Source organism: Physeter macrocephalus, chromosome 8 (genome assembly GCF_002837175.3).
Source record: "Physeter macrocephalus isolate SW-GA chromosome 8, ASM283717v5, whole genome shotgun sequence".
Classification (NCBI taxonomy): Eukaryota; Metazoa; Chordata; class Mammalia; order Artiodactyla; family Physeteridae; genus Physeter; species Physeter macrocephalus.
In genome coordinates, this window is record NC_041221.1 from 133,229,703 (window position 1) to 133,255,964 (window position 26,262).

General features: G+C 43.9%; 1 long non-coding RNA gene across 1 annotated transcript in view; it reads left to right on the top strand.

Moving 5' to 3' along the window:
• The first annotated feature begins 20,225 nt into the window (after positions 1-20,225).
• Positions 20,226-26,262, top strand: part of LOC129392348 (uncharacterized) — a 183,367-nt gene continuing 177,330 nt past the window's right edge. Inside the window, exon 1 of the long non-coding RNA XR_008618133.1 lies at positions 20,226-20,279. This is a non-coding gene — a long non-coding RNA (uncharacterized lncRNA). The remainder of the gene's footprint in view (positions 20,280-26,262) is intronic.

A 26,262-nucleotide genomic window follows, 5' to 3' on the forward strand; every position in this document is an offset into this window, starting at 1 on the left:
AGTTTCTGCTTTACAACAAAGTGAATCAGTTATACATATACACATGTTCCCATATCTCTTCCCTCTTGCATCTCCCTCCCTCCCACCCTCCCCATACCACCCCTCTAGGTGGTCAAAGCATACACAAACTGAGAACTGTCCTCCTTCAGCCCTTCTTTCCAGGGGGATCTGGAAGCACCAGCCCAGCCAGGAACAGCACAGAGCCACCCACACAGGCTACAGCCTGCAACGACTTAATCAAACTCAGACTCCTGGAGGCATTGGCGTTCAGCCCCCACGGAGTGAAGAGAGAACATAAATTATGGGAAAGGCACAGTCATTTTGCAGAAATTACCACGAGCCAGCATGGAATTTGTACATGGACAGAAACTATGAAATTTAGTATGAATTTTTAAAGGCCTGGTTTTATTACATGCTGAAATGGCTGTTTGGGCTGCATCTAAATGAGCTAGGAGGAAGCCTCACTGATGATTGTCTACACCCTCCTGGTTTCCATCTGTTATTGAAGAAGGTTTTATAATCATTACCTTTACGATTCTCATTTTCATGCTTTTATTTCCCCTAACACTGAGAAACTTGAAAACACTACACAAATACAAGCATTAAACAATGAAATAAAACTGAATGGCATCCCCCTGAATAATAATAATAATTATTTTGCCTTTGAGAAAGGTGAGTCAGAAGAAAGTTACACAAAATTTCTCATATAGCATGATGGCTACAGAGACCAGACTACTGGATTCCAGATTTCTAGAAACATTACCCTGTCGAATTCTCATTCTATAAGTTGGGTGCTGTTATTCCACCATTATACAGCTAAGGAAGCACTCTCTTGAATGAGATGAGACTGGATTCTGAGAGTAGATATTTAATGAAAAAATATAGTTAGAATTTTGCATACTTGGGTGACTGAGAAAATTGTAACTGTAAATAAAGGCATTCAAAAAGCTTAGCAGTGGAGGCAAGGGGAATTCCAAATGCCATGCCCAGGCTGACTTTCTTCCCCTCATCTCTCTAGGACAGTGGTTTGTTGACGTTTGAAGGTTTATGTTCCCAGAAGGCAGCTTGCCTGGGCCCATGGCACTGCCAGGAATCCTAAGACCATGCTGAAAAGACACAAAGAAGCTCCCCCTTTGGCTCTAGGCACCTCCTGGCTTGAATAAAAGATAGGATTTTAGCAACACTGGACTGCCATTTCAGAGAATAGGTTGGCATCAACCCTTTGAAAAATACCATCTTGAGTCCATCTTAGGAAAGAAGGGGAAGTAGGATTGTTTTCAAACCTAATCCCCTTCTAGCACTTCCATCCTCTGCAGCTCTCCCAGGTACGTGAGTTGAAGGGGAAACACTAATGCTGCAAAAGCATCAAGGCCACCCCTTGATAAACAAGGAGAAGAATTTGACTTACCAGAGGCCTCCTTTCCCAAGCTTTAGCCTATAGTTATGCATTGTTCCCTCTCTGCCCCCAGGAAGGCCTTGCTGGGCAGAGCCCTGTCTGCTCCTCTTTTGCCATCTTTGCTGTCTCCCTCCCAACCTTCACTCCTGGAAAAGACCCACCCTGGCTTCTGTCTCCAGAGAATCTTGAAGCAGCTTCCAAGTGAGTATTTGAGCTACTTTCTCCCTAACTGGTATTGGTTAATGTGTTCTACCTACCAGGTGATATATTCCTGTTTTAACAAGGGCTTCTTGAGACAGCTGAGACAACATCTTTTTTAAGAAAAATTATTTGCCTTTTGAAACTAAGTACATGTCTTACTTTGATTAAGAGAGGAGTTATGTAAAAGAAGAAAATCATTGAGGTTTTACATATTAGTTTTCCCCTCTGTAAATCAAATAATTACAGTTCTAAAACAATTCCTTTTGAATAAGTCATTTTCCAATTTTTATTCTTTGATGTGATTGATTCTTCCCTGTGAATTCCCCCAAAAGTCTCAATGTAACCAAAATACTTCCCAAAGGACCCCAAAATATATGTGATCTGATATATACTTCTCTTTTTAAATTTTTATCTTTATCACATTTTTCTTGGCATTTATCACTAATGTCTAATTTATTTATTTATTTTTAAAAATCATGTAATTGCTACTATTTTATTTTTTAATTTTTATTTTTATTCACTTTTATTGAGGTATAACATTGACATACGTTTTATTAGTTTCAGTTGTACCGCATTCGATACATGTATATACTGTGAAATGATCACTGCAATACAGTTAACATCCATCACCACACATAGTTACAGAATTTTTTTTCTTGTGATGAGAACTTTTAAGATTTACTCTTCTGGCAACTTTCAAATATGTAACATAGTAGTATTAAGTGTAGTTGCCATGATATACCTTACATCCCTATGATTTTTTTATTTTATAACTGAAAGTCTGTATCTTTTTCTTCCTTCACCCATTTGGCCCACTTCCACCCCCCACCCCTGACAACCTCCAATCTGTTCTCTGTATCTATGAGGGTTTTTTGGTTTGTTTGTTTTTTTTTTAGATTCCACATATAAGTGAGATCTTAGAGTATTTGTCTTTCTCTGACTTATTTCACTCAGCATGATGCCTTCAAGGTCCATTCTTGTTATCGCAGTTGGCAAAATTTCATTGTTATAATGGCTAAATAATATTCCATTGACTATATATACAGTTCGCCCTCTGTATCTGCAGGCTCCGCATCCTTGGATTCAATTAACCGCACATTGAAAATATTTGAGAAGAAATTCTGGAGAGTTCCTAAAAGCAAAACTCAAATCTTTTGCATGTCAATGACTATTTATATAGCATTTACATGACTACTTATATAACATTTACATAGTGTTAAGTATTATAAGTAATCTAGAGTTGATTTAAAGTATATGGAGGATGTGCATAGGTTATATGCAAATACTATTCCATTTTATATAAGGGACTTGAGCATCAAGGATTTTGATATATGGCACAGGGTCCTGGAACCAATCCCTCATGGATACTGAGGGATGACTGTTCAACATTTTCTTTATCCATTCTTCCCTGCACAGACACTTAGGTTGTTTCCACATCTTGGCCATTGTAAATAATGCTTCAGTGAACCTGGGGGGTGCATACATCTTTTTGAATTAGTGTTTTCGTTTTCATTGATAAGTACCAAGGAGTGGAATTGCTGGATCATGTGGTAGTTCTCTTTTTAATTTTTTGAGGAAACTCCATATTGTTTTCCTTTTCCATAGTTGTTGCACCAATTTACATGCACACCAACAGAGCACAAGGGTTCTTTTTTCTCCACATCCTCATGTTACCTTTTGATAATAGCCATTCTTACAGGTGTGAGGTGATATCTCACTGTGGGTTTGATTTGCATTTCACTGATAATTAATGATGTTGAGCATCTTTTCACGTACCTGTTGGCCATCTGTATGTCTTCCTTGGAAAAAAGTCTAGTCAGCCCCTCTGCCCATTTCATAATTGGATTGTTCGTTTTTTTGATGTTGAGTTGTATGAGTTTCTTATTTATTTTGGATATTAACACCCTTATCAGATATATGTTTTGCAAATATGTTTGCACATTTGGTAGGTTGCTTTTTCATTTTATTGATGGTTTCCTTTTTCTTGCAGAAGCTTTTTAGTTTGATATAGTACCACTTGTTTATTTTTGCTTTTGTTACCTTTGCTTTTGGTGTCAAATTTTTAAAAATCATCACCAAAACCAGGGTCAGGGGGCTTACTGATTACTTTTTCTTCTAGGAATTTTATGATTTCAGGTTTTTCATTCAAGTTTTTAATCCATTTTGAGTTAATTTTTGTGTATGGTGTAATATGGTGGTCTAGTTTCATTCTTTTGAATGTGACTGTCCAGTTTTCCCAAAACCATTTGTTGAAGAGACTGTCCTTTTCCCACTGTATATTCTTGGCTCCTTTTTTTTGTAAATTAGTTGACCATATATGCATAGGTTTATTTCTGGACTCTATTTTGTTTAATAGTGTTTTTATTACTGTAACTTTGTTATATAGTTTGAAATCAGGGAGTGTGATGCTTCCAATTTTGTTCTTCTTTCTCAAGATTGCTTTGGCTATTGGGGTCTTTTGTGGTTCCATACAAATTTTAGGATTATTTGTTCTAGTTCTATGGAAAAATGCCATTGGTATTTTGATAGGGATTGTGTGGAATCTATAGATCTCTATAGGGTAGTATGGGCATTTTAATAATATTAATTCCAATCTGTGAGTACAGAATATCTTTTTATTTATTTGTGTCTTCTTAAACTTCTTTCATTATTGTCTTATAATTTTCAGTGTAAAGGTCTTTCACCTCCTTAGTTAAATTTATTCCTAGGTATTTTATTCTTTTTGATGCAATTATAAATGGGATTGTTTTCTTATTTTTTCTTTCTGATAGTTCATTATTAGTGTATAGAAATGCAACAGATTTTCTGTATATTGATTTTGCATCCTGAAAATTTACTGAATTCATTTATTAGTTCTAACAGTTTTTTGGTGGAGTCTTTTCTATCTATAATATCATGTCATCTGCAAATAGTGACGGTTTTACTTCTTATTTTCCATTGTGGATGCCTTTTGTTTCTTCTTGTCTAATTGCTCTGGATAGGACTTCCAGTCCTATGTTGAATAAAAGTGGTGAGAATGGGCATCCTTGTCTTGCCCCTGATTTTCAAGAAAAAGCTTTCAGCTTTTCACTGCTGAGTGTGATGTTAGCCGTGGTCTTGTCTTATATGGCCTTTATTATGTTGAGGTGCATTCCCTCTATACTCACTTTATTGAGAGTTTTTATTGTAAATGGATGTTCAACTTTGTCACATATTTTTTCTGCATCTGTTGAAATGACCATATGATTTTTATCCTTCATTTTGTTAATATGTTGTATCACATGAATTGATTTGTGGATGATGAACGTTTGCATCCCTGGGATAAATCCCACTTGATCATGGTGTCTGATACTGTTAGTGTATTATTGAATTTGGTTTGCTAATATATTGTTGAGGATTTTTGCAGCTACCTACATCAGGAATATTGGCCTGTAATTTTTCTTTCTCATGGTGTTGTTTTCTGGTTTTGGTATCAGGGTAATCCTGGCCTCATAGACTGAGTTTGGAAGTGTTCCCTTCTCTTCTCATTTTTGGAAGAGTTTGAGAAGGATTGGTATTAATTCTTTTTTTGAATGTTTGGAGGAATTCACCAGTGAAATCATCTGGTCCTGGACATTTGCTTTTTAGGAGGTTTTTGATTACTGATTAAATCTCCCTACTGGTAATTAGTCTGTTTAGATTTTCTGCTTCTTAGTGATTCTGTCTTAGAAGGCTGTATATTTCTAGGAATTTATCTGTTTCTTTTAGGTTGTCCGTTGACACAGTATTCCAATTTAAAAGTGTTGTGGTAACCAGAGGGAAGACTGCCTGGGGGTTCTTGAACTAACTTCAGATAGGCAATGGCTAACAGTAACTTTCTCTAGCATTTTTTTGTTATTGTTGTTGTTTTTTTGAAGTATAGTTGATTTACAATGTTGTGTTAATTACAGCAAAGTGACTCAGTTATATATATATATATGTATATATATATATATATACATATATATATACACATTCTTTTTCATATTCTTTTCAATTATGGTTTATCACAGGATATTGAATATAGTTCCCAGTGCTTTACAGTAGGACCTTGTTGTTTATCTCTTCTATATATACCAGTTTGCATTTGCTAGTCCCAAACTCCCAATGCATACCTCTTCCACCCTCCTCCCCCTTGGCAACCACCAGTCTATTCTCTATGTCAGTGATTCTGTTTGTGTTTCATAGATAGGTTCACTTGTTCTCTGGCATTTGTTAATTGCAACAGCCCCTCCCCTTACCCCAGTGCTTGACTGGCTCCTCTAGATAGGGCCAGGAGAAGGCAACAGGTCTCAGATGGCAGTGTATATCAAAGCCTGGCTCACCAGCAATGCCTGCTTCTGCCCAAGCAGGTAGGAAAGATTCCAAGGAACCTTTCAGAAGCTTCATGTCTCCTAGCCTATTATCCCAGGTGATCACTGGCAGGTATAGACAAAGCATATCCATATCCACACATGAGTCTTGACTGCAGAGGAAGGGGAATGATTAAGAATGTTAGTAACTCTGGGAAAGAAAGAAGAAAAGTCAAACTATGAGCCATGAACTCTCAGGATTTTTATGACACAGAGCAGCAGAAAATGAAGACTTGAAAACACAGTGGCTGTTTATGGTGAAGAGAATCTGGGAACTTAACAAACAATGAAAAATCACACGACCAAGTGAGTGTTGTTCTTCGAAGTAGTTTTCTTGGCAGACTTGATACTTATTCTAAAAATGCTTCTTTGCTCAAAATGTTTGGCCAACTGCAGCTTCAAAATTACTTCCCAAGCTTGTGACACATTCTTTTGATATCTCCTTAATGATGCCAAGAGTTTGTCTTTTGAGGATGAATTTAAATTTTGTAAAACAGACAAAGGTCATTAAGAGTCTCATCTGTTGGGTAAGTTGAATTATACCATCCCATCACCTCTGCAAAGTGATTGTGAGTTTATGAAGCTACATTTCTTGTACAGTTTGTAAAATGACCCTAAGAACTATCTTAAAAGAAGAATAGAAGAGTTACTGAAAGGTCTGTTTGGAGCAACCAAAGCATCTTTGGAATAAGTATACACCCTTTCAGAGTTGTTACGTAGAAGTGGGTAGCACTCACTAGGGTGCACAGGTCTGAGGAAGATTCCTTAAAAAAATACAGTGTGCGTCTATCAGAGCCACAATCAAATCTAGCCACAATCAAACACACATAATATTTTGCCTTATCTCCATTTCTGAAAACTTAAATAAGGGAAACAAACTCCTTAAACTTCCAGAACCTTCCAGAACCCCCTCCTCTCTTTACCTCCTGCCATGTACACAAGACAGCAAGAGACTGAGCGTGAGCATGAGATCATGTGAATATGATGAGAAAGCAGAACATAGTGAATTTCGCCAGTGGCTTCTGCCGGTTTCCTTTTCCTCCAGCTGAAACTGTTTCTTCACTTGATAATTCACTATTTCACTGTAGAAAGGCTGAATATTGGGTCTCTTGTCTCTGAGCTCTTTAGCCCAAATGTGTAAATTCTATCAGTGCACGCATTTAAATCGAAGGTGATTATAAACACAAAATATAATTTGTAAAACACATACACACAGATCGAGTGTGTAAAAACAATTCACGTTTAGTATTCACAAAGGCCATGTTACTGATTTTAGAAACCAGATGCCAAGAGAATAGAAGTGTTGAATACTATAACCCCACTGTTCTGAACTGAGCAGAAGTAAATTTATTTGAAGTTTGATTAGATCTTTCAGATCCTATTCTGCCTGTCACTAGAGCACAGCCAGTCCTGTGAGACCTCACTCACTGCTAGAGTGCCCACTGACCAGAGGTTGAGTGTGGTACGTTGGAATTTGGATCAATCGGAAACCTCCCCATCCGAGTGCCACTTTGCCAAAAGGAAGCAGCAGAAGTGGGTCGATGGTGAGAGGGTGCTCACCATGCTGAGGCTGAGGCAATGTGGTCTGATGGAAGGCTGGAATCTTGGGTTCCCCTTCAGTCTTCCCTCGTGTGACTGCCTGCAGTGTCTCACATCCACCATGGGGACAAGACCCAGAACAGGGAGCTTTGGAAAGAACCTAGATGGCTGGGCATGTGTCCAGCTCCCTGGACAAAGTGTGCTGCCTGAAACCAGTAATGGTGTCCCTCAGTTTCCCGCCCTGCAACCGTAAGTCTGCAGCAGAGCCAGACTCCCTCCCCACTTCTCTCAAGGCTGCTCTGAGCTCATGGGCAGAGGGCCCAGCTGTCACTGACGAGGGGAAGACCTGAGAAAGAAGGTGGAGCCAAGATCAAGCCCTGGACCCTCAGGGAATTGCATTACCTGCACAGCTACCCCAGATCCCAAGGATGACCCAGGTGGGCCCTGGAAGTTCCCCCACTCCCATCCCTGCCCAGGGCACTCATCTCTCCCAGCCCTTCTGACCTTCGAGGGAACTAAGAGTCTTAACCCTGAGCGCAGCTGAGGCAGGATGATGCAAATAGTGCAGCAGAGACCAGGAAGGCACAGGCACTCTCCTCTCCCTGCAAAAGGAACAGTGATGATGATGATGGTGATGATGATATAGAACGTGGGAGAGCAAATACCATATTCCAGCCATTTTACAGACTTTATTGTGTTAATATCCAAAGAAAACTTTATAAAGAGGCAATGGGGAAACACAGCTTGGACTAGATGAGTCACCTACCCCAGAGTCTTTATTCTTTCTGCTTGCTTTTCTTTGGGGGTATGACCCAGATGCCTCCTCCTGTGGAAAAGCTTCCCTGTCCTCCCTTCCTCCCCCATAACAGGGTGAGCATCTTCCCCTGTGCCCCCATAGATTCCTGGGTTTCTCTCTGTCGGACCACTCCTCCCCCCTCCACCCCCCACGCTGGGATTGTCTGTTAAACATACCTGTCTCCCTCTGTTAGGCTGTGAGTCGCAAGAGACTGGCTTGCGTGGGGAAAAATATGGAGGTTCCTTAAAAAACTAAAAATAGAGTTACCATATGATCTAGCAATCCCAGTCCTGGGCATATATCCAGAGAAAACTCTAATCCATGCACTCCAATGTTCATAACAGCACTATTTACAGTAGCCAAGACATGGAAGCAACCTAACTATCCATTGACAGAGGAAAGGATAAAGAAGATGTGGTATACAGTTGCAATGGAAATCACTCAGCCAAAAAAAAAAAAAAAGAAACTGAAATAATGCCATTTGCAGCAACATGGATGCAACTAGAGATTATCATACTAAGTGAAGTAAACCAGACAAAGACAAATATCATATGATATCACTTACATGTGGAATCTAAAAAAGTGATACGAATGAACTTATTTACAAAACAGAAACAGACTCACAGACATAAAAAACAAACTTATGGTTACCAAAGGGGAAAGGGGAGGGGGAGGGATAAATGAGGAGTTTGGAATTAACAGATACATACTACTATATATAAAGTAGATAATCAGCAGTGTCCTACTGTATAGCACAGGAAATTATATTCAATATCTTATAATAACCTATAATGGAAAAGAATCTGAAAAAAAAAGAGACTGGCTTTATTTATCTCTGTTAAGTTCAACCCAGCCCAACAGAGGATGTACTCAGCAAATGGTTGTCACATACATGGATGGATGGATAAAAATACACACAATGGGGCTTCCCTGGTGGCGCAGTGGTTGAGAGTCCACCTGCCGATGCAGGGGACGCGGGTTCGTGCCCCGGTCCGGGAGGATCCCGCATGCCGCGGAGCGGCTGGTCCCGTGAGCCATGGCCGCTGAGCCTGCACGTCTGGAGCCTGTGCTCCGCAACGGGAGAGGCCACAGCAGTGAGAGGCCCGCGTACCGCAAAAAAAAAAAAACAAAAAAAACCCCACACAATGCTTATAAAATAGATATTGAATACCTTTTATGTGCCAGGCATTTTGTTAGTGCTAAGAGTTCAACAGTCACCAGACAGTCAGGGTTCTTGCCTTTAAGGAGCTTCTAGCTAGGTTTATAAGTTTCTGAGCCCCAACTCCCTTCCTTCTCCCCACCTGGGGAAACCCACCTCAGAGTCTCTTTCTCGGTGTTTGGGATGTGCAGCCAGCCTCCCCTGTGTGTAGAGGACAGAGTAGGGGTCTAGGCCACGTTCCCAGCCCTCCCTGGAGAAAGGATCATGTGAAATGGACGGCAGTGGTGGGAAAGAAGCATATGTTTCTGTCTTTTGCTTCGCCATCCAGAGGTTCCTACTGCCTGTGACAGTTGCTCTCAAGGCCACACTGCAGCTATTCACATTTCCAGGTGCCTCCTCTCCTGCTGACCTCCTCGGTCATGATCTAGTGCAGCAGATGCCAGAACTTTCCATCTCTCCACACTGAGTGCACATCACATAGTATCATGTAAGACCGAGCCCAGCACCACTCACCTTTGTTCCCTGCTCTTGGGGAAAGGAAATGATAACAGCCTGCTTTTGAGGGTGAGCTGTATCTCAGGCAATTACTTTTCTAAGCCCTCAACCCAACTGCAAGATAAGCATCACAGATAAGCGAACGGAAGTTCTCAGAAGTTGTGCAGACTTACTCAAAACCACACAGGACTTGAACTCAGGTCTTGGTAGATCCATAGCAGGTGTTCATCCCACTACATCAGACTTTATGGAACAAAATGAAGGGCTCCAATATGGAAAACCAGCTGGGGCCATTTGCTGAAATGAACAAACCGAGATTCTTTGCAGTCTTACCAACGGCTGTGGTATTTCTCTGTGGAACTGCAGTCTTTCCTCTTACAACCTAAAGAAGAAACTAATTTTTGCCCATGGAACAGAACTGCCAGGAAGGAGGCCAGGAGGGCTTACCAGGGTACTGTTAAATCGCCGGTGAGCCAGAGAGCTACGGCAAATGCTGCGCTCATGAACAACTTTATAATCCAGCTGGGGGGCGGCTCGCTGCCTGCCATGCAGATGAGATTCCAGGAAGATGGGCTGAGGTCAGGGAAAATTGGGACTTATTTCCAGAGGATATTGTGAGCTGACTTCTGGGGTGCTGTTGAGACCCCAGTGTGTGATGGCGGGTTTCAATCGTGGCAGCTAACGCGTGGCAGGCACTACCTCTGCGCCGGGCTGTGGGCTGGGCTACGTTTTCAGCTATGATACTGGCAGTGCCCAGGGGTTGGTGAAGTGGCAGTCAAGCGAATAAAGGTCACGCAGGCAGCATGAGAAATGCTAAAGTAGGGGTAGCTCCTTTTCGCACTTCTGCAAGTGTGAATAACAGATCCTCACTGCCCTCCGGGAGCTTACGGCTGCTGTGACCTGCATAAGACAAGGGCACAAATACCTGACAGCACATAGCACTCCTCCATTCACTGAGCACCTACAGACCAGTGAGAAGACAAGGCTAGTTAGACACAGCCCTTAATCGCAAGTTGCCTGTCTTTTCATCATCATTCCACACATTTTATAAAAGAGAAAAAATACTTCCAGAAGGCTTGTTAATTTGCCTGGGGTCATGGAGCTGGCGTGTGGCAGATGTAGGACCGGAACACTAGACTATCTGACCACAAAGCCTAGATCTATCTTTGCATGACACAACAGATGCTGAAATGACTCTGAAATGGCCCTCTAAGTGAATTTCACACTACCTGCCTCCATCTGTAAGCATTCTCAGGAGTGTGAAGAGATGCGCTGATACAAAGCCAGTGGCTTGTTCATGAGCCCAATGAGGCCATTTAGCTCAGAGACCTAGAAAGAGCCAAGCTGTTGCAGAAACTCTTCCTGGGAGCCAGTTCATATCACAGAGGTGGGGACCGTAGGCCTCGCCTGAGCAGCGCACAGAAATTAGATACTCTCCGTGGAAGACACAGAGAAGCACCACCCCGATCCCTTCAGGGAAGGACTTGCTGTCCAGCTGGGGGAGTGCAGGCAACAGATTCCTCACACTGTCAGCCCCAGCTGCAGGGGGCCATCACACCTGGGACCACACCCTTCTGGGGCAGCCGTGTTCAGTGGTGCAAGGCCAGGCTATTTCAGCTCAACATGGGATGGGTGATGCTGGCTCCCAGGCTCCCCACCGGGTTGGCCGAGGCTTTGTGGAGCCTCCATCATAATTCGACTTTTTCCTCTGCCCAACGCTGCTTTCTCCCATTCCTTTCATGGGTTCATCCCTCATAAACATCTTGTACTCCACCGTCTATCTCAGCATCTGCTCTGGGAGACTCCAGTCTGCAACAGTATTGAAGCCTGTAGAGGTATGTGTGTGTGAGGGGTGGGTGGGGGAGAGTGATACAGAGATACAGCACAGCCCTTGCTCGGAAGATGCTCATCACTGGGTACAAGGGGAGGAGTATGGGTAGCTCAGCTGAAACTCCCGTCTGCAGATGAGCTCAGAGTAGAGTCCTCCTGCCTCTGCCCAAAAGCCAGCACAGTGAGGCCATCCTTGGTGCCCAGGCTGCAGAGGGATAGTCACAGAGGGCTGGGGCCACGTGAGGTGTCCTTCTGTCCCCAGACACCAGCTTCGTCCCGGCTGATCCACCAGTCATTTCTCACAGCCTTCCCTTTGTATCCATGGACACCATTATGGTCCAATCCACCAGCCTCTCTTCTGGGCTATTCTGCCAGCTCCATCTCTAGCCCCCTGCTTCTGGTCATCCTCCACAGCCACAGTAAACCCCAAATACAAGGCAGAGCACTTCCTTCACTGCTTAAAGCTTTCCAATGGCTTCTTACTGCTCTTAGAATAAAATCTATACCACTTAAATGGCCTGTGATATTCTCCATGGTCTGGCCCTGCCTATGTTTCTGACCTCAACTAATATTTTTTTGAGGGTCTGCCACATGCCAAGCGCTGTGCTAGGTGCTGGAAATAACAGCAGCGAACAAAGCAAAGTTCCATCATAGTGGGGAGTGACAGGCAACAAACAAATAACAAATGTGTCAGATAGTGCCAAGTGTCATGGAGGGGAAAAAAAGAAAGTGCCTGGGGTGAGTGAGGGGCGCAGCAGGAGGGGAAGGAGACAGAGTGTCCATAATAAATTGACATTTTAACAGAGACATAAAGGGCTTTAAGAGAGGGAGCCATGTGGATATCCGGTATGTGTGGGTGGGGCAGCACGGGCGGGGCATGCACCAGCAGAGGAAGGAGCAAGTGCAAAGGCCCTGAGGTGGGTGCGTGCTCGGTGTGTTTCAGGGAAGCAAGGTGGCTACTGGAGCAGAGTGAGTGAGGAGGAATGGTAGCAGAAGAGTTCAGGAGCATGTAGGGTCTCATGGGTGACCACACGCGCTTTAAATTACACTCTGAATGAGATGGGAGCTGGGAGAGGGTTTGAGCAGAGCAGTGCCTTATCTGACTTACCATTTAAAAGGGTGCCTCTGGCTGCTGGGGGGGTGGGGAGTGAGAGGGGAAGCAGGAGACCAGGTAGGCAATACTCCAGGTCAGGGTGGACTAGGATGGCAGCAGCAGAGGTGGGAAGAGGCAGTCAGAAGCTACACGTACAGTGGAGTTGGCTGGACTTGGCAGTAGTTGGCTATAGGGTGTGAGAGAAGATCAAGGATAACTTGGGACCTGTACGGTATAAGGATAGCTTTTCTTTTTACTGAGATGGGGAAAACAGCGGGGGAGGGGCAGGGTCTGTATGGGGAGCTAGGAGTTCCTCTTGGGCATGTCAAGTTCAGCATTTCATCTCTTACCACTCCCCCTGAACTCACCGCACTCTCACACTGGCCGTCTCTCAGCGTCTAGAAAATCAAGCTCCTTTAACCTCAGGGCCTTTGCACTTGCTGCTCCCTTGGCCAGCTGCTCCCTGACTCTGCTTAGGCAGCGGGGAGCAGCTGTCTGCTAGACAGGGCTCTGACCTTCAGGCACCTTCTTCCTGCAGATCTCAATACGGCTGTCACTTCCTGCGCATGTGTTGAAAGAAGCTCCCATCCCCTCCCAGTCACACAAGTTGGTGTTTTGCTTTTGGTTTTGCTTTTTTTTTTTTTTTTTTGGTAGCATTTATCACTACACATAACCTTTCTATTCCTTTGTTTATCTGCTAGTCTGTTAGTTCCATGAGAGTCGGGACCATGACTCTCTTGCTCCTAGCCCTTAGCTCAGTGCCTGGCACATTGTGGTTGCTCAATAAACATTTGTTAAATTAACAAAGAACAGGAACCATCGCCCTGTACTCCAGGGGCTCACAGCCCAGGAAAGGAGGAGATGTCCCTAAATGTTAGTCACATGTAAGAAAGAATCAGTGCAGACAGGGCCAAAGGGACACCTAGGGACAAAGGGCAGATATGGAGTTTGTCCGAAGCACCTGGGCAAGGCTAGCTCAAGAAGAGAGCTGGAGCAGGTGCGGAGCTGTTAGGTGCAGGCAGGAGGGGGTCGTGTGGACTTTCAGAGCCAGGGCAGGTGGGCCAGGCCCGGTGGGAGGGGAGAAGAGGCAGGCAGGGTAGCCCAGGCTGGCCTTTTCTCCTCTTCCGCAGGTAGCAGAGGGAGGGTGGGCGGTGTTCTGCCAGGGCCAGGGCAGGGAGCACCAAGAATGGATCGATCAGCATCACCTGCCGCAAAGCCCTTCCAGAAGCTCCTTCTCCGAGTGGCGGAGGGACGTGCAGGGACCATAAATCAGAATTAATTGCAGCTGTCATGCAGAGGGTAGTTCCCCTTATAGACGCCAGAGGAAAGAAAACCCCACTGGGTTCAGCCATCAGGACCCGTGCATTGTGTGTTCTAGCCCCACGCGCCCCTGCTTGACCCCTGCAACTGCCATCAAACTTCTTTGCTGACAAGTCCTGTCCTCAAAAACCCTTGCCTTGAACACAGTTGGAAAGTAGCCCTCCTGCCAAGGACAAGGCCTAGAGGAAACAAAGCTGCTAAAAATACTGAAACGCTCTCTGTGCTTCATACCCCACCCACCCCCTTGGACCCGCCCCTCCCCAGCCCAGAAGGTTTCTAGGAGGCTGTCTGTGGGTGAGGCCCTGGGGAGCAACTTTTCCACATCACCAGCAGGGAGGCAGGTTGTGTCAGCTCAGAGCAGAGAGCAGGGGCCAGTGGTGGGGCAGGACAGCTGTGCTGGGGACTCCGGCAGGGATAGAGCCAGTCTGGCAGGTTTCCTGGCAACTCTTGGTGCTGGCTGTGTTTAGCAGCAGCTTTCAGAGCAAAGCTTGCTTGAGTCCATGGATTCCTCTGTTCTGGGGCATTTTTCTTGGCTTCCTGAGGCCTTAGTGTGGTCTCTCCTCCCCATGACTCTGGCTGGGGTCTGTACCAGGGTTAAGCGGTCTTCCCTGAAGGACAGGCCCCCGCTGCATCAACACTGTGTCTGGCACAAAGGGGGAATACTCAAATGGAAGAAATGCCCCCCCACCAGATTTCTGGGCACCCCAGTGTCAGCCGCAGGCACTTTTGGGGTTATAGGGGGCATGCCTACAAGTGTGGGAAGATTGGAAGGACCTGGCTCTGGGTCATTTCCTCTCCTGGGTTTTTCACCCTCCTCCGAATCTTGCTGGAGAACTCTCTCTGGGTCATCCTCCCTGATTGTGCTGTGACGATGACACTGTTACCTGAATACCCACCTGGGTTCCTGTCCAGAGGCCCCAGACACGGTCACAGTCTTGTCCTCCACTGCTCCCCAGTGTCTGACTAGGCTCACTACACCCTGACTGCTGAGCCTTCCCTTAATTCCCTTAAACTTTAAGCACTGCGTTCCTGCCATACACCTAACCCTCTCCCTAGGGCTGTAAGAGATGCAGTGCTTGCCCTAAAAAGAATAAAAACTCCCCAGGAGGTGAAGGGATACCCACAAGGGGACACTGAAGCCAAATAAGGCAGCATGTACTCTCAGAAAAGTGTGAGATTATTATTTACAGTAAGAAGTATATATTTGGCCTTTGTCCAGTGTTCCTGGCACAGAGCTCTAAAACCCTTGGAATTTATTAATTGATGAGAGTGGTAAAGGTGTCTTTTGTTAGGTTAATGAGGTGACTTTTCGAATGCACCCGAGGTTGGGGCTGGTTTCCAGGAGAACCAGTCATGTGATTAAGAGAGTTGAAACTTCTCAGTCCCATCAGTCCTCCAGGGTGGCCCCATATCTCTGACCTCCAGGGTGAGACGAGAGGCTGGAGGTTGAATTAATCACCAGTGACCAATGATTTAATCAATCATGGCTAAGTAATGAAACCTCCATAAAACCCAAAAGGACTGGTTTGGGTACCGTCCAGGTTGGTGAACACGTGGAGGTTCAGGGAGAGAGGTGCACTTGGAGAGGGTATGGAAGCTCCTCACCCTTTCCCCATACATTTCCCTGTGTACCTCTTCCATATAGCTGTTCCTGAGTATATCCTTTTATAATAAACTGCTGATCTAATAAGTAACATGTTTCTATGAGTTCTGTGAACTGCTCTAGCAAATTATTTGAATTCAAGGAAGGGGTCCCTGGAACTTCCCATCTATAGCTCGTCAGTCAGAAGTGCAGGTCACAACCTGGGCTTGTGACTGACATCTGAAGTTGGGGGGCAGCAGTCTTAAGGCTGAGCCCTTAACCTATGTGATTTGATGCCCTCTCTGGGTGGCTAGTGTCAGGATTGAATTGAATTGCAGGACACTTAGTTGGAGTCTGAGAATTGCTTGATGGTATAGAGGAAACCACCCCTCTCCCCCAACACACATATGGGTATTGGGTTCCAGAACCCTTTCAGTTGGTGTCAGGAGTGGGATTTGCTAGATCGTCTCTGGCTCACAGAAACATGGTTTGGGAAGAAAGGATGAAACAGTGAGGAATGAAGAACCTTTGATTCTTGGGCCACATGGTCACCTGTGGCATAGAGCAGCAGTGGTGCTGCAGTCAGTTACTGAACGTAAAAGTTACCAGTGGAATTTAGAGGTGGGTCCAGATCCTGGGGCATGGAATCACTGGATATATAAGGAAATGCAAAATAGTAAGCATTCTCAAGATATAGTCGCTTGATTATTGTTATCTGTAATAGCTAAAACGAAAGTAGAAGAAAATACTGGGTTGGACCTTGATGATAAACCAGGCTCAGATTTGGATCCATCTGAGCTTTGGTCACTAGCCTCCAAGCTGCCTAGACAGGGAAAAATTATGCAGGGACAACAGAAAGCACCTCCAAGACCTCTGGTTACCAAGAAAGTAGTCAGTGTAGGGGGAGGACAAAACCTAGAAACTCCTGAAATCAAGGAGTATAATGTAAGGAATTGTCTCATTTTGTATCAGTATCATCAGCTTCCTGAGGAACCCTTACTGAAACGGATTATGAGAGTAGCTAATTTGGGAGCCTTGTCTTTGGTTTTGAGTGCTGCAGAGTGGAAGAGCATGTTTGGGTTGACACAGAACTCACAGCTCACTATGGAACAATCACAGATGTCTGTACATGAGCTGGACATATAGGAGGTTACTCCCAAAGGGAACTCTGTAAGGTCCATTTACCCTGAGAAGGGGGACTGCCCATCTCCCGCTATGAATGCCAAGTGGAAACCCCAGAGGCAGCAGCTGATATGCTTTCCATGCAAGCCATGTGGGACTGATTTTAAGATGACTGGTATATTCACCTGCTGAATATGCCTCTTACCCAGGTCATGGTAAATGTTGTGGTTGAGGGGGACCCTTTCACATGGGCACCCCATATAACCTTATTGCTGCAAAACCAAAGGATAGTTTGGGAAGCTTGATCTGCCACTGGAGAGGGGCACAGTGACCCTGGCTGAGTCTTCTAGCATAGGGAACATCTTGAAGGCCAGAGGAAAGGAGTTTTTCCCCTTCAAATCTCAGGAGTCTCAAAACAGATGCAAGATGTATCTGACAGCTGAGCATGGCGTTGGTAAACTCAGCAGGCTCCAGGAGTAATAAGCATAAAGGGAGCCCTTCAGAGATCCAGCCTGCCCCCGCCTCCTTGAAGTAGCTCATCCATGGAGGAGGAGAGGTACTAACATCCAAGAAGGCCTGAATGTGCCTGATCCATGTGAGGTGTCTCATCACCTCCTGGCTCAGTTAAGCCTCACAGTGGTCTTGTGTGGGAGGCATGTAAAATTGTCCCCACTTCACAAATGGGCAAACTGAGGCTCAAAGAGGTCAAGTAGGAGGTCACACAGCTGGTAAGTGGCCAAGCAGGGCTTCAAACCCCTCTGAGATTCCACAACTGGCTGCCCCTTAATAACAACAACAGCTAACCCTGCGTGTGAATTCATAATCTGCATGGTGCTCTCATATGTTGTAAATTTAATCCTCATGTCAACCCCATGAAGCTGGAGGTGGTGTTTCCATTTTACAGGTAAGAAAATAAAATTCCGAAGAAATAACATACCCATGACTCATTGTGTAATGGGTGGCTGAGCTATGATTTAAAATTTAAGCAGTGGTGTGTCTGGTAACCCAGGATCCTTTATGACATCCCAAGGTCCTGGTATGTATCCCTCTTGCCATTAAAATCTGGTGACTGAGAGTTTTCCTGGAAAAGTTGTTCTGCTGTCTCCCAGCCGAAGCTGGCTATCACCTAAGCCCCCCTCCCCATCCCTAAACATCTGCCCTGTCACAGGCAGTCAAGAGCACATGCCCTCCAAGGAAGTCAAGTGCCACACCCAGTCCCCACCCCCATCAGCAGGCCTGGCTGATATTACTGTCAGTTTTGTCCCTGCTCCCCTGAGCATCTCCACTGCCAGGTCCTGTGACAGGGCGCGGTTAGGAACAAATGTCCCTGAGATCTCTGCTAGGACCCCTCAGCATGTCCTGTTGAAAATCACCCCCGCCATCTCCCTTGAGAACCCTTTTCCCCTGGAGCTGAACATTTATGGGCATTCCCATCATTTTGAGGGCTTGCCTTTGGGGGAGAAATAACTCAGCAGCAGGTCAGACACACATCCAGATATGGGACGGCAATGATCTCCACTCCCTGAGTGTGGGCCCAGGATGACTGAGTAACAGAAACACAAGAGGCAGTGCAAAGCCAGCGTTCAAGCAACTCAGGGTCAAAACCAGGGCTCATGCTTACTAGGATTTTACCTGCTAAGTACTGGATGTGCTCACTCCAATATGAACATCATCACAACCCAGTGAGGGCAGAATTGTCATATTCCTGATTTACAGTGAGAAAAGGGAGACTTAGTAAGCCTAGATAATTTGCTCAAGGGCTCATAAACTGGTCAGTTTGATTCCTTCCTCTCTGTTCATAATCACTTTGATACAGTACCTAAAGCAGTGGCTCTCAGAATCACCTGGAAGGCCCTATCCACAGAATTTTTGATTGAATAGGTCTGGGGTAGGCTTGAGAATTTGCATCTTTTAAATTGAAGTATAGCTGATTTACAGTGTTATGTTAGTTTCAGATGTACAGCAAAGTGATTCAGTTGTACATATACATATATATGTGTGTATCTATATCTATATCTATCTATCTATATATATATCTGTTCTTTTCAGATTCTTTTCCCTTATAGGTTACTACAAAATATTGAGTACAGTTCCCTGTGCCATACAGTAGATCCTTGTTGGTTATCTATTTTATATATAGTAGTGTGTACTTGTTAATCCCAAACTCCTAATTTATCCCTCCCCCATCCCTTTCCCCTTTGGTAACCATAAGTTTGTTTTCTATGTCTGTGGGTCTATTTCTATTTTGTATATAAGTTCATTTGTATCATTTTTTTAGATTCCACATAAAAGTGATATCATATAGTATTTGTCTCTCTGACTTTTACTTCACTTAGTAAACATCTTCCACTCTCTTGGTCCATCCATGTTGCTGCAAATGGCATTATTTCATTGTTTTTCATGGCTGAGTAATATTCCATTGTATAAATATACCATATTTTCTTTATCCATTCATCAGTCGATGGTCATTTCCATTTTTAACAAGTTCCCTGGTGACCTGGGAACTTTGAGAACCACTGCTCTGGAGGCTGGATGGCTTAATGAATAGTTTACTCAAAACCAACCCAAGTGCATGGCAAAAGGGATTTGTTTCCTTCAATATGTATCATCTGGTGATGCCAGAGGGCTTCTTGAGCTGTAGCAGTAGCTGACCCTGAACCTGATCCTCACCCTCAGGGCTGGCTCCTGTGGAGAGGACAGGGAGATGGGCTCTGCACTGTTGAGCATTTAAGGAGCCCCAACAGGGACTCCAGCTGGCTAACCCATCAGACGAGGACAGCACCACAGTGGTGGTCTTAAGGGTCTCTGTCTGGCCAGTGGGTGCTGAGCCAAGGGAGACCTCACCAGCCCGGAGCATGACCAGGGCAGCCAAACTCTACTCCTCATTTTGTCCAGACCACAAAAGTCTGAGTCCCTGGGGGTTTGGTTTCAGTGTCTCAGGATCAAGAAGCAAGCATACTTGCTCTGCCTGCAGCTCTGAGGGCAGGCAGCCTCCTCCCCACCCCTGCCCACCAGGAGACAATGCCAGTTGGCAGGAGGAAGGAAGGGAGGGGGAAGGGGCAGCTAGGTTGTGGGGAGGTGCTGAAGGTGGGAGCTCAGAAGACCTGAATCCTTCTTATCTGAGGCACTGTCTGCTGAGGCCTGGCCAAGGTCAAGTTGCAGATGGTGGCAAGACATTTAAATTCACAGTAAAAGAACAGTAACCATCTTTTCCTGTGTTGGCTGTTTCTCTGTGCTCTGCTTCAGGTCGGGCTGACCCTGGGCTCTTCATGTGGACAGACAGTCCAAATGCAGCTATACTGTGTGTGCAAGGAGTCATCCAGCTGGCAGACACACTTTCCTATGACTGCACACTTTGGATCTTCCTTATGGGAGCAGTGCAAAATCAAGGAAGCAGGTAATTTGTAGGAGCTCTGTCTAAAAGCCTGTGTTGAAAATTCATTGCTCTGCAGCAGCTACATGGTACTCTTCTGGGGTCACATGTCAGCACAGGGATGGGGGACATTGGTGGGTCACATGGCAATATCCAATGGGAAGATAGAAACAGTTTTCAAAAAAAAGGTCTTAGTATATGGAACATGACCTTACAGGAAGCCGGCCACGTAGATTAGGAAGCAGAAGTCACAGTTCCATTTGTTTTGTGTCTATTTAAGATTCACAAAATTTTAAAATCAAGGTAAATACAAAGCAAAACAAAACAAAAAAGAATGAAAAGCGAAAGAAAAGGAGAAAAACAATTGGGTTGGCCAAGAATTTCGTTCAGGTTTTTCCATAAGATGTTACAGAAAAACCTGAACAAACTTTTTGGCCAACCCGACGTACGTGTACGTGTACGTGTGTGTGTGTGTTTCTGTCTGTGGAGTTGCACCTCCAGCTGCTCAGATCATGCGCAGCATGTGATCGCCCAGATGAAGGGAAACACTTGTGAAGAAGGACAAAGACACAGTTTTAAATCTACAGAAAGCAAAAGAGAGGTCGGGGCCTCGCAAGAAGAGACATCAGCACCCACACCGAGTTCTCCCTGTCCGGCTTCTCGTGAGCCCAGGGGAAAAGCTAGAGTCTGGATTTCGTAGGCTGCCAAGAGATTGTGAAGGAGCAAAAAGATACTACCAGTTCACTGCCCTGATCGGCTTCTTAGATTAATAGTTCTCAGTCTTAACTGAATATCAGAATTATCTGAGGAGCATTTAAAAATCTTAATGTCAGGCCGCACCCCAGACCAGTTAAGTTAATGTTGCTGAGAACATCGCATCAGAGATTTTAAAAACCTGAGTGATTCCATGGGCAGCCAAGGCTGATAATCCCTGCTCTGGCACACTCTTGTTGACTTTGAATTTCTTAGATTATTGGCAGATTTTGATACTCTGCTTTAATCTGCTTTATGCTCATCATCCATGCAGTCAGTTAAGACCTGGCTCCAAATTCTTCTCATTGCCTGTCTTTGATACTCTGTATCCTTATTTACTTGCATTGATTTAAAAATGAGCATGAACTGGAGACAAGTAATTAATTCATACTTAAAAAGAAAAGAGTGAACAAAATTGTGAAAGTATTTCCCAGCCCTCCCACATCCTATCTAACTTCTTGAGCCACAAATGCCTTTGCAAAATAAAACTTCAGTCCTAAAAAACCCAGCAAGCCAAATGTTTCTTTTCCCATTTTCAATCAGTTCCTTGATTTTACCTCTAGCCAAAAAAACCAAAAAACAAAGCACCTTTTTGGAAGATCTGCTACCTCTTCAAGTAACTTTTTTTTGGTACATGTGATAATGTGGTAATTCTGAACTTTTTCTAAGTAAAATTATACCAGACAGACAGGTCTTAGATAATTTTTCCCACTTCACCACCATTCTCTTGTTCGATTTTTTAAAAAATTCTTTTAGAAGTGCCTCTTCCAATCAAAGGACGGCCATTTATTTGGAGTTCTATAAATAGTTTTGTTTTTTTTAAGACTCTTCTAGCATATTGTATTCCTCTGCTCTCTGCAGTGTTCGATTTCTTCCCGGTTTTTTTGTACCTACACCGCCTGAAAAATATTTCCCTGTGGGGAAAGTTATGACAAATGCCCTAAAACAAAAGCGACCATGCCAAATGCTCAGAGAGTGCTTAATAATTAATGAATGAATGGAAAAATAGCAAAGTGTCTTTCTAGTCCAGGTATAGATTTCAGCACTAGGAATCACCACACATTCCTAGGTAAATATATATGTCACAGTTCTGGAGAAATACCTAGAGAAAACTGTGCTGTTAGAAATTTGCCAGCGGCCACTACCATAAGCCATTAGATAGACTGACTGTCCAATCTCTGCTTTCATCTCTGCTCTGAATCTCTAATGCATCTTGGGGAAAACCTGCTTGGATTCAGAACGAAAGGAAAAGAACTGAGATCATTTGGTGACTTAGGGACTTTGTTTATTGCCACTTGAGATAATCAAATTATCTTTATTTTTATCTCAATCAATTCATCTAATTTCTGCATTCATGTTTTTGTCTTGTTCCTATCTTTTTTTTTTTTTTTTTTTGTATTACGCGGGCCTTTCACTGCTGTGGCCTCTCCCGCTGCGGAGCACAGGCTCTGGACGCGCAGGCTCAGTGGCCATGGCTCACGGGCCCAGCCGCTCGGCTGCACGCGGGATCTTCCCAGACCGGGGCACGAACCCGTGTGTCCTGCATCGGCAGGCGGACTCCCAACCACTGCGCCACCAGGGAAGCCCTGTTCCTATCTTTTAAAGCATGCATCCTTCAGTATGACACACTTAGCCATGCTTCCAGGTTGTCAACCACCTAATCTTTAGGAGTAGCTAATGATTGAGCAAAATGTTTTGTTTTAGGATTTAAATCAAATATGTCTAAAAGATATGTTTCGTATGTCTAAAAGAAAATCAACCACCAGGAATCACGCTCAAATCTTTAGTGGACCCAGCTTGTCTCCTCCCCAGTCCAGGGTTTGATGGTCCGTAGACAAGACCCTAGATTTTGGGAAGACTTGTTTTTCAGTCTGTTCTCTGCTCTTTCCAAAGGAGGAGTAAAAGTGCATTGTTTGGAAATTTAGTTCTTGTTTTGGCTAATAGGGTGAGGGTGGTTATTTATCTGATTGTATTAATTGTTGACCTGCCCCATGATGACCAGTCTTAAGGAAACTAATCAGTTTGGAGAGAACACAGATAAAAACAGACGCAAGATTCATCAGCCCCCTCTCAGCCAGACTGTCCCAATATGCCGCTCTTTCACAAGCCCTGTATTTCCATACCAGAATTCCTTAATGGTGTTTCTCCACCAGTTTTCTGAATTCCCAATTCTGAGAAAAATGGATCAAGAAGTCAGGAAAAGGGGAAACAAGTATTAGAAATCTCCTTTGAGAATTAAAGCTTAACAAGTTGTAGAGACTTTACTGGTCGGAAGGAATCCACTGACTTCAAGTTGAAAGCAAGAGCAGAGAAGCTGACAAGGGGAGTGAAAGTTTGAGGGGGACATTTCTGAGAACCTAGTCATTGACAATCTAATCCATTCCCCTTGTAGCTTTTGCCATGCTTGTAAGTGGGTGGCCATGCCTGTAAGTGGGTGACCCTGCACCTGTCTGCTGCTAATGGTGAGTCATTCTTGCAAATAAAATAAATATTAATAGGATTATACACATAGTATACTTTCTACAAATCCTGTGAGTGATGTTCCAACAAGTGATAAGTTTTGCAAACAAATGAAGTCCTTAAATTGGCAATTTTAACATGTGATTCTGTGTCGTGTCATTACCCTTCCTGGGAGATCTGAATGCTACATTATTGGAATGCTATCTTATAATGTTTGCTTGTGATTATCCAGAATGTGAATATTACTGTAAGCTACAGTTCTTCGTAATGACATTAAACTTAAAATTTCTTATTCTTCTTATTTATTCTTATATATCAAACAAAATTTCAGATTACCATAATATTGACTGAGTATAAAGAGTCTTAGAAGTGTTTTAAGAAAAACTTATGATTTCAGAAATTCCAGAGAATTCCCGAGAATTCTTCCTTGCCCTCAACTATATCTCGTAAATTTCTCTTAGAGTCTGGTGCCGTATCTATGCCCCTGACCTGAGCTGCCATCCCCTTTGGAGAGACCTCATAGAAACACAAGTGTGTCCATTTCATCCCCTCACATAAGACATTTTAATGGCTGCCCGCATTAAAAGGTACTAAATCTCATTAGCAACCTGAGAAATGAAAATTGCAACTACAATTAGAGATCAGTACATACCTATCGTCATGGCACAAAATGAAAAGTCACAGCTCCATGAGGCAGGAACAATATTTATTTTTGCTCATCATTTTATTTATAAGTTTAGCACAGTGCCAGACATATAGGTCAGTGCCCCTCTGTAGATGGATGAACGGGTGGATAAATGAATGTGAATGGACACACCAGAGCTTCATGCTATATATCGCACACAGCATCACTCAGACACCTGGCCAAATAGAATGTCCTTTGGGTATTGCCCCAAGTGCCTTTTTTCTCTGAGGCTGAGTCAAGGTTCCTTCATCTATCCACAGTGCCTTCTCCTATCACAGTGGAGAAATTGATTCTTTTGAGCCCAAGTTTTCCCATCTTGAACACAGGCCTGGTATTTCCTTCCTTCTGAAAATTTATCAAGCTGTATCAAATTATATAAAAATCCATTCAAACATAGCCTAACATCAGCTACACCATTTCCTCATGTTTTGCCGAATTGTGGTGAGAAACAAATGAGGTAATGCACATAAAATTGCTCCATAAAGCACAAGCCATCATGCAGAATTAGTATCCGGCGTGATTAAGTCAACTTGCCTCCAATCACAACCCTGTCCACCTGAGCTTACACCACAGGACCTGGGCTTAGCCTTGAGCCCACCTGGAGAGATCCTCTGTCTATCTGGAAACCCCTTCTTTTCTGGCTCTCTCTAACCTGCTTTGGGTGCCTGATATTCCAGAACCTAATTTCATTAATCAAGGTCCTCATTCTCTCTGGACAAAAATGGATTGTAGAATGAAACCCATTTTGCTTTGGGGCTTAGAATTTCCTTGACCCTTGACCAGTTTCTTAACATTTCTGAACCTCAGTTTCTACATCTGTAAAATGGGAATGATAATCTCTCCTTAACAAGGATGTTTTTGAGAACTGAATAAAGCTGTGTGCTCAAAGTAGCATTCTTACTGTCTGGTTCACAATGAGTGTAAGATATACATTAGTTCACCTCCGTTTCCCTCTGAGTGATCTCAGCTAATTGAAAAGCTCATCTTCACTAACAGAAGAGGGCAAAAATGCAGGGTTTGGTATGACAAAAGGTGGAAATATCAGGTTGGGTAAGGTAGCTTTCAGTTCCTTAATAAAGCAAAGGGTGAGAGAGTTCATCACACAGAAGCCCTCCAGCCTCTCCTAGTGATCACTGAACCTTCTGGGTGATGGGAGAATTGGAATACATAAGAGCTGACCTGCTGAGCAAAGACCTTTGTCTGAAAGTATGTTCTAGAAGCATGATGGTTTTATAGATCTCAAAATCATGGCTAGCTGGAACTTGCCCATCCTAAGGTTGAGTGGGCCACTTCAACACATTCTGGGAGCCATGCCAGCAACAACTGAATACCAGTTGGTCGCCCCCACATCACTTACTCCCTAAACCTGGACTTTTAGTCTAAGGAATTATTATCTTGGACCAAGGCTTGCAATAGGATGCCCTTGTCATTGGCTTGTAGTCATTTAAGACCACTCCTTGCTGCACCCTCCTCTGTGCACCTACGCACTGAGTAGGCTGGGTCTGCACAAAGGACCCTCCCCAATCTTGTACTCTTGTCAATCAATAGTGTAAACCTTTGCACATGGAAACTTACACCTCAGGATCAGGGAATGTTTCCCTTGGTTTCAAATCAAAATAATTCCTGCTGTATTTGAAGTATGTTTTTGTTGTTGTTGTTTTAAACAGAGAAGGAAGAGCTTTTCACTGTTACCAGCTCCCAGAACCATCTTTCCTCTGGTTTCTGATTTCCTGCTGACCACTCACACTGAGGTTCCCGGCCTCAGCTCTGTGACAACCAGGGTGCTGGCTGTCGGCACCATGGATGTCGCGTCATCCCTGAAATGCTTTGATTCTGTGTCCTTTCTCCGTTGCTTTCACACAGACAAGGATTTGGTGCACAATATGCAAGTTTGCCTATTTCCATTCTGACTCAGTACATGCGTTGAACCTGAAGGGACTGTAATCAGACACAAAAGGCTCTTAAATATAACCACCTCACGTCAGGGATCCCCTAGCAGAGTCCCGATTTCAAATATTACATTCTATTTCCAAATCAGGAGTTTTAAATTCCTATTGTGAAAACAGTCACTTCGGTGAAGATTAAGAGCAGGAAAATGGTTGTGAAATT